Here is an 8,562-nt window from a genome sequence, read left to right as displayed (position 1 = left end):
AAACCTTTGGGATCAAGCACAGTATCTGTCAATACACAGTTTAAGACCTTTACTTGTTAGTGCATCTGTCTTTCAAAACCCAATTGACCCTTTAAAATGACTGGCTAAGTCACACCCTGTGACTCCCCTCATTTTTTTTTTCAAAAAGCGAATTTAAAGACCAGCATACACCTAACAATCCTTCCTTCTGCGAGCCGTCTCGCAGGCTTTGCTGATTTACCATCCGAATGTTCCCGGATGTAAATAGCATGTGGGATGGTGGCCGAAGGGCTACCTAACGTAAAATGAAAACAAACTTTGAAATAAACATCCGAATGAGTTGCGTATGGGCCGCGACGGGTACGAGTTGGATGGGATCCCCGGGTAGGGCGTGCTGTGCCATACCCGAGCTTGGCTGACCAAGGGTTGGTTCTCAGACAGGGCGGGTCCTCAGTGCCGTTTGTCCACTGCCTGAGTAACCTGGAAAGAAACGGGTACGAATGTGTTGACCATGACTTGCAGCCTCTATTTCGCCGAATAGAGGGGCACCTAAAAACCAAGGGAGCCAAGATGCTCCAACTGAGGACATCACTGAAGTTCTCAGAGATATCTGCGGACAAGCTATTTGGCGTGTGGCCTTACAACTTTGGAAAAGATCTCCAATCAAACCGAAGTTCTCAAAAGTTTCGGCAGACAAGCTAACGTGTATGTGAGGTGGTCACAATCTTTTCAGCTGAAAAGAAGATGTCCATCCTCCAGCTGAACAATGTACAATCCTGAGACAAACAAACATAAAACGAAGACAAACATACGTGCAGGTTCCATCAGAAAGGACATCGTTTCCCTCAAACGATTCCTATCTTACATCATCTGGACACCTCACTTTGATTCTGCCTCTGTGAACAGGGTCACAAAGGGGTTGCCGTGTCGGGATTCAGACATTGTGTCGTCCCGCTCTCCCGGATCCCACACCCTTGTGTGGATCAGGCATGCTATTTTGGAATTGTGTGACCGGGGGTCACTCTCGTCATTGCGGACAAGTCTGTATGAGTTGTCCCTGTGCCATTGTGTAGTGTCGAGTGTGTTGTCGGGGTAGTCGGGGTCGGGTGGTGGTTCTGGGTTTTTAAGGTAGGTGACTTCCATGGGGTCACTGGAGTCGGGGTCGTAGTTGGTGCAGTGTGGGCTGTATGGCTGTGTGCTGTCGCTGTCTTCAGAGTCAGTGTCAGTCCTGCTGTCTCTGCTGTGGCAGCTTGTGGGCGTGTCGGGGCGTGGTCTGTAGTGGTCTGTGGGCGGAGTCGTGGGCGAGTCCGTGGATGAACTGGTCTGTGAGGGGGATGGTGGAAAAGTGTCTCTGGTGGGCGGGGTGAAGTGTTCTGCTGCATCCAGCAGGACATGGTGAGCATGGTTGGCCTGTGTTCCATATGCCTTTAACTGGTTTATATGGAACCACGCGGTCTTCCCATTAGGATACTTTATCCTGTAAACGGAGGGGCTAATTTTGTCCGAAATTGAGTAGGGACCGGAATATTTTGGAGCCAAAAAACTGCTGGGGTTATAAACAGATAACATTACCTGTTGCCCAACCTGGAATTCTGTGGTGTGTACGGTCTTATTGAAACAGGCAGTACGTTGCTGTCGGCGTTTCCCTAGCTGGACTGCGGCTGCGAGCTGTGCAGACCTCACAGTCTCAACTAGATCTTTAACTGCCTTTTCATGTGTGAGGGCCGTCACTTCGGGGCTTGTCATGTCCAGTCCTAAAAGGAATTCTGTACCTTTCATAGGGCGTCCGGTCATGAGTGTATGTGGGGTGTATCCTGTAGATGTGGAGACAGTGTTCCTTATGAACATAAGTGCAAATGGGAGCACTGAATCCCATGTGGAATTGTTCTGTTGAACCATTTTCCTGAGGGTAGTTTTTAGGGTCCGATTCATGCGCTCCACAATCCCGCTGGACTGTGGATGATACGCAATATGGAAGTTCTGTTTGATTCCGAATATTGTCAGGACGTTCCTCATGACCCGTCCTGTAAAGTGAGATCCCTGGTCCGAATCGATACTTCGGGGTAAACCCCATCTCGTGAAGATGTGGTGGGTCAGGATCTTTGCAGCTGTCTTTGCTGTGTTTGTTCGTGAGGGAAATGCCTCTACCCATTTGGTAAAGGTATCTATCACCACCAGAACGTATTTATAGCCATTCCTACAAGGGGGCAATGGACCTATAAAATCGATCTGGAGGTTTGTCCAAGGGCCGTTAACTGGGCGAGTATGCCGAAGTTGTGCCTTCTTAGAATACCGCTCCAGGTTATTCTGAGCACAAATCAGGCAATTCTCAATGTAGTGTGTGACATCAGTCCTGAGATTAGGCCACCAACAGAGTTGCCTGAGGTGCCTCGTTGTTGCATCAATTCCCTGATGCCCGTGTCCGTCATGGAACAAGGCAATCATCTGATTCCTGTCCTGCTTCGGGACCACATAAAGTTGGTCCTTAATGATCACACCCTCATGTGTGGTCAGTGCGTGTTTAAAGTGCTCGTACGCAGGCACAAAGTTTCCCTTGAAAACCTCCCTGAGGTCTCCGTCCTGTTTCTGTGCTGCCACGAGATCTTTAATATCAGTCTGTGAGACTTGGACTGCACTCACAGGGGCGCTAGCTGGTGCGCTAGCTGGGGGGGTCCATAAGTGTCCTCTCCTGGAACCTGCCTTAGCCAATGCGTCGGCTTTTACATTCCCAGGGGGTGATGACCTATGGTGGCTGCGAACTTTTATAATGCCGAAGGTCCTGTCCTTCGCTTTCTCTAGGATATGCTGGAGTAAGGGGGCTGATGGAAGGGGTTTTCCGTCTGCGGAGACAAAACCTCGTGTCCTCCACAGGGGCAGAAAATCTGTTAGGCTATTGCATACATATAAGCTGTCTGAATATATGTCTGCTGGGCTGGGGAAAGAATCGGGGTGGTCCACTATGTACGCTATGGCTGCTAGCTCTGCTGCCTGCGCGCCTAAGTGACCTGGTAACTTAAGAGCTATCTCTTCGAGAGCGCGCCCCTGCGCGTCCTCTACATAGATGCCGCATCCTGTGATACGCTCACCATTTAAAACTGTGGAGGAACCGTCTACATAAATCCTCAAGGGTCCACACGTGTCTGTGGGCTGGGGGCTTTGTTTCGGGTTCCCTATCTTCCTGGGGGGTGTTTTTGCTAAAAAGGGTCCTGTGTTATGCAGGGGAGCTACGATTTCACAGTCATGGGGCTGTCCGGGGTATTGGAGGTTGTCTGCTAAGTATGTGTGTGTGCGTGTCCGTTTTACTGTAATGTCCCGTCCTTGTAAAAGTAGGGTCCATCTAGCTGCCCTAATCTGGCTAACTGAACCGTCCTTCAGTCGACCGTCTAGTAGTAGCTGTGTGGGTGTGTGTTCGGTTAGAATGGTGATGGGGTTTAGTCCGGTTATGAATGAAAAATACTGTACTGCCCAGAAGACAGCAAGGAGGTGCCTCTCACAGGCTGAAAATCCTTGTTCTACCGGGTCTAACAGTCGGGAGGCATAAGCCACTGGTCTTAGCTGCTCGTGCCGTTCCTGAAGCAACACGGCCGAGAGGGTCAGATCTGTGCTAGCTACCTCGATTGCGTACGGGGAAAGTTGGTCGGGGACTAGCAGCGCGGGTGCTGCACTAAGGGCTCGTTTCAACTCTTCCACAGCGCCTGTATGCTGCGGAAGCCATTCCCAGGGGGCTCCTTTCTTAAGGAGGTCTGAAAGTGGGGCGGCTTTTGTCGCGAATCCGTCTATGTGGTTCCGACAATAGCCAACCAGTCCTAAAAACGACCGGAGGGCTGAAACATTCTGGGGAAGGGGCAATTTGACAATCGAATCAATTCTTTTGAATTCGATCTCGCGTTTGCCGTGCGTGATGACTGATCCCAAATACATCACTTTACTTTCCAATATTTGGGCCTTTTTCGGGTTAACTTTACAGCCAATTTCAGTTAAGAGTTCCAGGAGTTCGGCCAGAAGCGAAATGTGCTCTGCCTTTGTGTCTGTCTGCAGTAGTAGGTCGTCTACATACTGTACCAGACATTCGGGTCGGGAAAATTTTTCTAATCCACTTGCCAGCTGTCGGTGGAAAATGGAGGCTGAATTGTGGAATCCTTGTGGGAGGCATGTCCACGTGTACTGCTGAGTTTTAAAAGTGAATGCGAATTTGTATTGGCACGCTTTTGCCAATGGTATTGACCAGAATCCATTACTGATGTCCAATACCGTGAAGTACTTGGCGTTGAGACCCTGCTTGAGCATGGTCTCGGGACTAGTAGCTACCGTTGGGGCTACTGCGGGGGTTACTTTGTTGAGTTCCCGATAATCGATGGTCAGACGCCATGATCCATCGGGCTTCCTCACTGGCCAAATAGGGGCATTGTTGGTGGAGGCTACCGTTCTCAGTACACCTTGGTCCAACAAGCTACCTATAACCTTTTCTATTTCCACCTCTGCCTCGAGGGGAAATCTATATTGCTTTTGCGGTCGGGGGTCCTGTCCGGTAACATGAACTTGTCCAGTCATTCTGCCGCAGTCATGACGGTGACTTGCAAATGCTGTCCTGTGTTTGTTTAGTAGGGCCTTAATTTGTCTGTCGGTGTGGAGCGTAGTCAGGTCGAATGAGTACTCTCCCACTGCGCTAATCCGATTAGCGTAGTCTCCTACTGTGAGGGTGGCTGGGGCTCTGTCTGATCTCGCCATTCGCCAGACACACTGGTTCACTGGGTCGAACAACAAGCTATGAGCGTTCATAAAATCTATCCCCAGGATGTGTTCTGCTGTCCGGGGAAGATTTACTAGAACTACGGGGTGCCTTGTGCTAATGTTCCCTAGCTGGATCGCTACGGGTGCTGTGATATGTCCCTGCTGCGAGTGTCCGGTGAACCCGCTAAGTGTGATGGTGGAGGTGGTCGGCCACGTGTCTGAGTGTGCCGTGGTTGTGGAGTTAATGGTGGTGCGGGATCCTCCTGTGTCCCACAGTAACTCTATGGGCTTCCCTTTGACTTTCGCTGTGACTACGGGCCTCCCTGATGAGTCCCATAGTGTGTCACAGACCCAAGTGGGGGAGCCCGAACACCGTCAGTTCGTCTCGTCCACATTGGTGGGTCCTGACTGTACTGCTACATTGTGGATGGGTTTTGCCTTACTGCGGTTCAGAGTGCCTGTCTGCTGGCCTCTCTGAGATCGCTGGGGTGCATTACACTCTTTTGCCCAATGCCCTAACTGTCCACAGTTATAGCATTCCTGTCCTTTCTGTTGAGGGCTGCTCTTGCCTTCATTTACCCATGCGGGCTTCTGGTGCTCTCTGACTGCTTGGATATCTGCAGCAGCCTGAGCCTCTTCTGGGGATCTAACTTTTCCTTTTGCCTGAAGCGATTGCTCCCAAGCGCGGGACAATCTTTTCAGGACCCATTTTTCGTTATGGGCCTCTTCTGAGGGGTCGTAACTATTGCAAGCGCTCTGTCCTGCTTCTGTTGCGTGTGAGATAATTGTGCGCGTCCACTTAACCATGTTTTCGCGGGTTAAATGCGCTCTATCTAGCTGTCCGAAAACTGCGCTGAAATGAATCCACAGCCTTCCTGCGAATGCTGTGGGGTGTTCGGATCTCTTCTGCCTGCACTTATTCAATCCTTCTACGGGGTCACCTCTATTGTACCCGATGGCATCTAAAATGGCAGTGTGCATCTCCTCTAGGCTGCCTCCTGCCACGTTCTGTGGGTCGGGGAGGGCTGCTACTACGCTCTGGTCTAAGCTCAGCACGGTGAGCTTAACCTGCTCTCTCTCATCCAGGCCGTACATGGTAGCCTGCTGTTTTACTTTAGCGAAAAACTGGTGGGGGTCTGCGGTGGGGAGGAACGGAGTGATCTTTTCACAAGCGTCCCTTAGCTGGGTTACTGTTAAAGGGGTGGTGTAAGTTATGTCTGGGGCGCCTTCTGATTCGGCTTTCCTCTGTGTGGTTACGGGATTCATGGGTGCGGTTATGATCTGAGCTGTGGGGGGTTGGGGTGCCTGTCGTTTCTGCTGAGCTGCGGGCGCACATGTTCCCTGAACATAACGCTGCGCTGTCTCACTTAATTCCTGCCAATCTGGGGCATTTTCCCCATCTAACTGAGCTCCAAAGGTGCTTTGGAAGCCATTCTGCACCGAAAGCAGAGATTGCAATTCCGCAATCTGTTTCCTGCATTTCGCGTGGTCAACTGTGCTTTGTCTTTGTTCGGTCGTTGCAGCATGGAGTGCTCTCAAAGCTGCTTTGAGATCAGAACATTGCCTCTGCAATGCCTCCACCTGCTTTTCCGATTCCTGTCTTATCAGAACGGCACGTTGCACGTCCTGATAGGCTTTCTCATACTGGGTCTGGGAACTGTTCAGATGAGCTAGACAAGACTGGTGAGCCCTTTTGGCATCATCCACCTCTCTATCCTTCTCTGCCAACTTCCCTTTTAATTCCAGGTTTTCTTTCTCGACGTCCCTGACATCGACCTTACTCATCCTATTCCTCTCTTCTAAATCTGTCCGGAGCGTCCTGATGACCTCCTCTGCGCCTCGCAACTGTGCCAAGCAGGACACAATCGCCATCGGCTTGCGTGCTTTACCTAAACTCTTTTTGTGTATTTGAGAGAGGTTCTCCCACCAAGTATGACCTATACTCCCGGGACCTGTCTCCTCATTTGCACAAAACTCTTTCCAAAGGGGCCATCCCTTTCCTTGTAAATATTTGCGGAGTTCCAGCTCCCACGTGGGACACTGGCCTACTCTGCTACTGCTGCTGGTCGCTGCGACCACAAACTTTGCTGGATCCATCAGACGTTCCATTGCCTGCATGGCCATTTCCTCTGACTCTCTTTGTATAATTTGGAACAGGGGGTTGCTGGGGTGGTGTTTCGAGAAAAGGGTACGGCTTACGCTATTTTCCGATCACAAAACTACCGAAAGTTTGTCGCAACAAAAAGCTTTCAGTTTTACCTTACAGCCCTGTTAGTACGCATGCACTAAACACACTTCCGAATTTCGCTTATTATTTTGAACACCTTGAATACTTGTGATCTCTTTCTTTCTCTGCAATTTGGAGTTCTAATTCAAATTTCAGGGTCCTGGACACTGTGGTGTTTCCACTTACAACAGGGTCCCGGCGGAGTCGCCACTAAATGTTGCACGTTTTACTATGGGCGTAAAACGCGTTTATTGGAGTGTATTAACACGCCTCCGAGTTCGACGTGTGCTTAACACTACTAGGCTCTGTTCTATGTAATTATTTAGCTCTGGAGTCGCCAGTTGCCGTATAGGCAACGTCACAAGTATTCCAAGGTCAAGTTCAAAGTAATAAAGACGATACACCGATTAGTAAAGTTCAAACGATCAATATTTATTATACAGTTATAATAAATACTCATGCACACACTAAGAGACTAAGCTATAACTAAACTTAAGCAAACAGAATACTTATCTAACAGGAACAGGCAAGGTCAGAGAACGAGGCCTTCGTCCTGGTCTGGCACTGCAGCCTTCAGCAAGCGTTCTGGTACTTGGGAGTCTAGTGGGCTTGGATCGCGTAGCGAGCGTTGAACTTACGGTTTCGGCGGCTGGTGCTCAACGGCTGGAGTCAGGATGCAAGATGTCAGTCAGAGCCGGAGCACGGGTTTAACAGACCGGGGCTCTGTGGGGGATTTGCTTTTATACCCCTCTCTCATGTCCTTGCCCCCTTCTAGGCGGGCTCTACCTTTCGGTACCGATTGGAACGTTTCCAAACGGCTACCTTCGAAATCCTCCAATGCGGGGCTTTCCTCGATGTTGGGGGGTGGTTTCGATATTTGTTACTCTGGTGCCATCCTGTCTGCTCCACCAATTAAGTGCTACATTGAGATGGAAATGTTGCCATTGTGTGTGTGCCTGGATCTGGGCCGCCTCATCAGGATGTTAAGCGCTTTGCCATTAACACCTTTGGCTTGGAGATCTGCACCTGGCCAGAAAACTGGTTTGCTGCTTGCAAAATGCTAATTAGTTGAGAGCAGGCTGTCTGTTCTCATTAAACAGGCTTTCCCTGCTGTCTCCCATTTTAGTTTGGCTCAGTGTCCATTTTGCGTGGCCAGCATGGCTACACCTACTTCCTCTGATTCAATACATAATTTCTCTCCTTTGTCCTTGTGCAAGCTGTCAGATGTTTATGAAATTTTCTGGACTTTTTTTGAGAAGATTTGAACATTTCTTGCACTAGTATCTAAGTGAATGTTAAAGTCAGCTGACCTCAGACTGGCTGGCGGAAGTTGAAGAAAGAGGTTGCTTGGCATGATATTACTGTTTTTCATCTGTTGTCTTGTATATAGTTTAACCACAGTTAAAGCTAATAAATCGTTTATACCTTTTGTACAAGTGTCCTTGTAATAAATCAGGCCATCGAACAAGAACATTACACTGGCATGGCCAGTATTTGTTGCCATCCTTACCATAAGACCATAAGACCATAAGACATAGGAGTGGAAGTAAGGCCATTCGGCCCATCGAGTCCACTCCGCCATTCAATCATGGCTGATGGGCATTTCAACTCCACCTCCCAGCATT

This window comes from Scyliorhinus canicula, chromosome 13, assembly GCF_902713615.1.
Source record: "Scyliorhinus canicula chromosome 13, sScyCan1.1, whole genome shotgun sequence".
Classification (NCBI taxonomy): domain Eukaryota; kingdom Metazoa; phylum Chordata; class Chondrichthyes; order Carcharhiniformes; family Scyliorhinidae; genus Scyliorhinus; species Scyliorhinus canicula.
The sequence above is the reverse complement of the archived record's forward strand: the minus strand, read 5'-3'. Positions refer to the sequence as shown.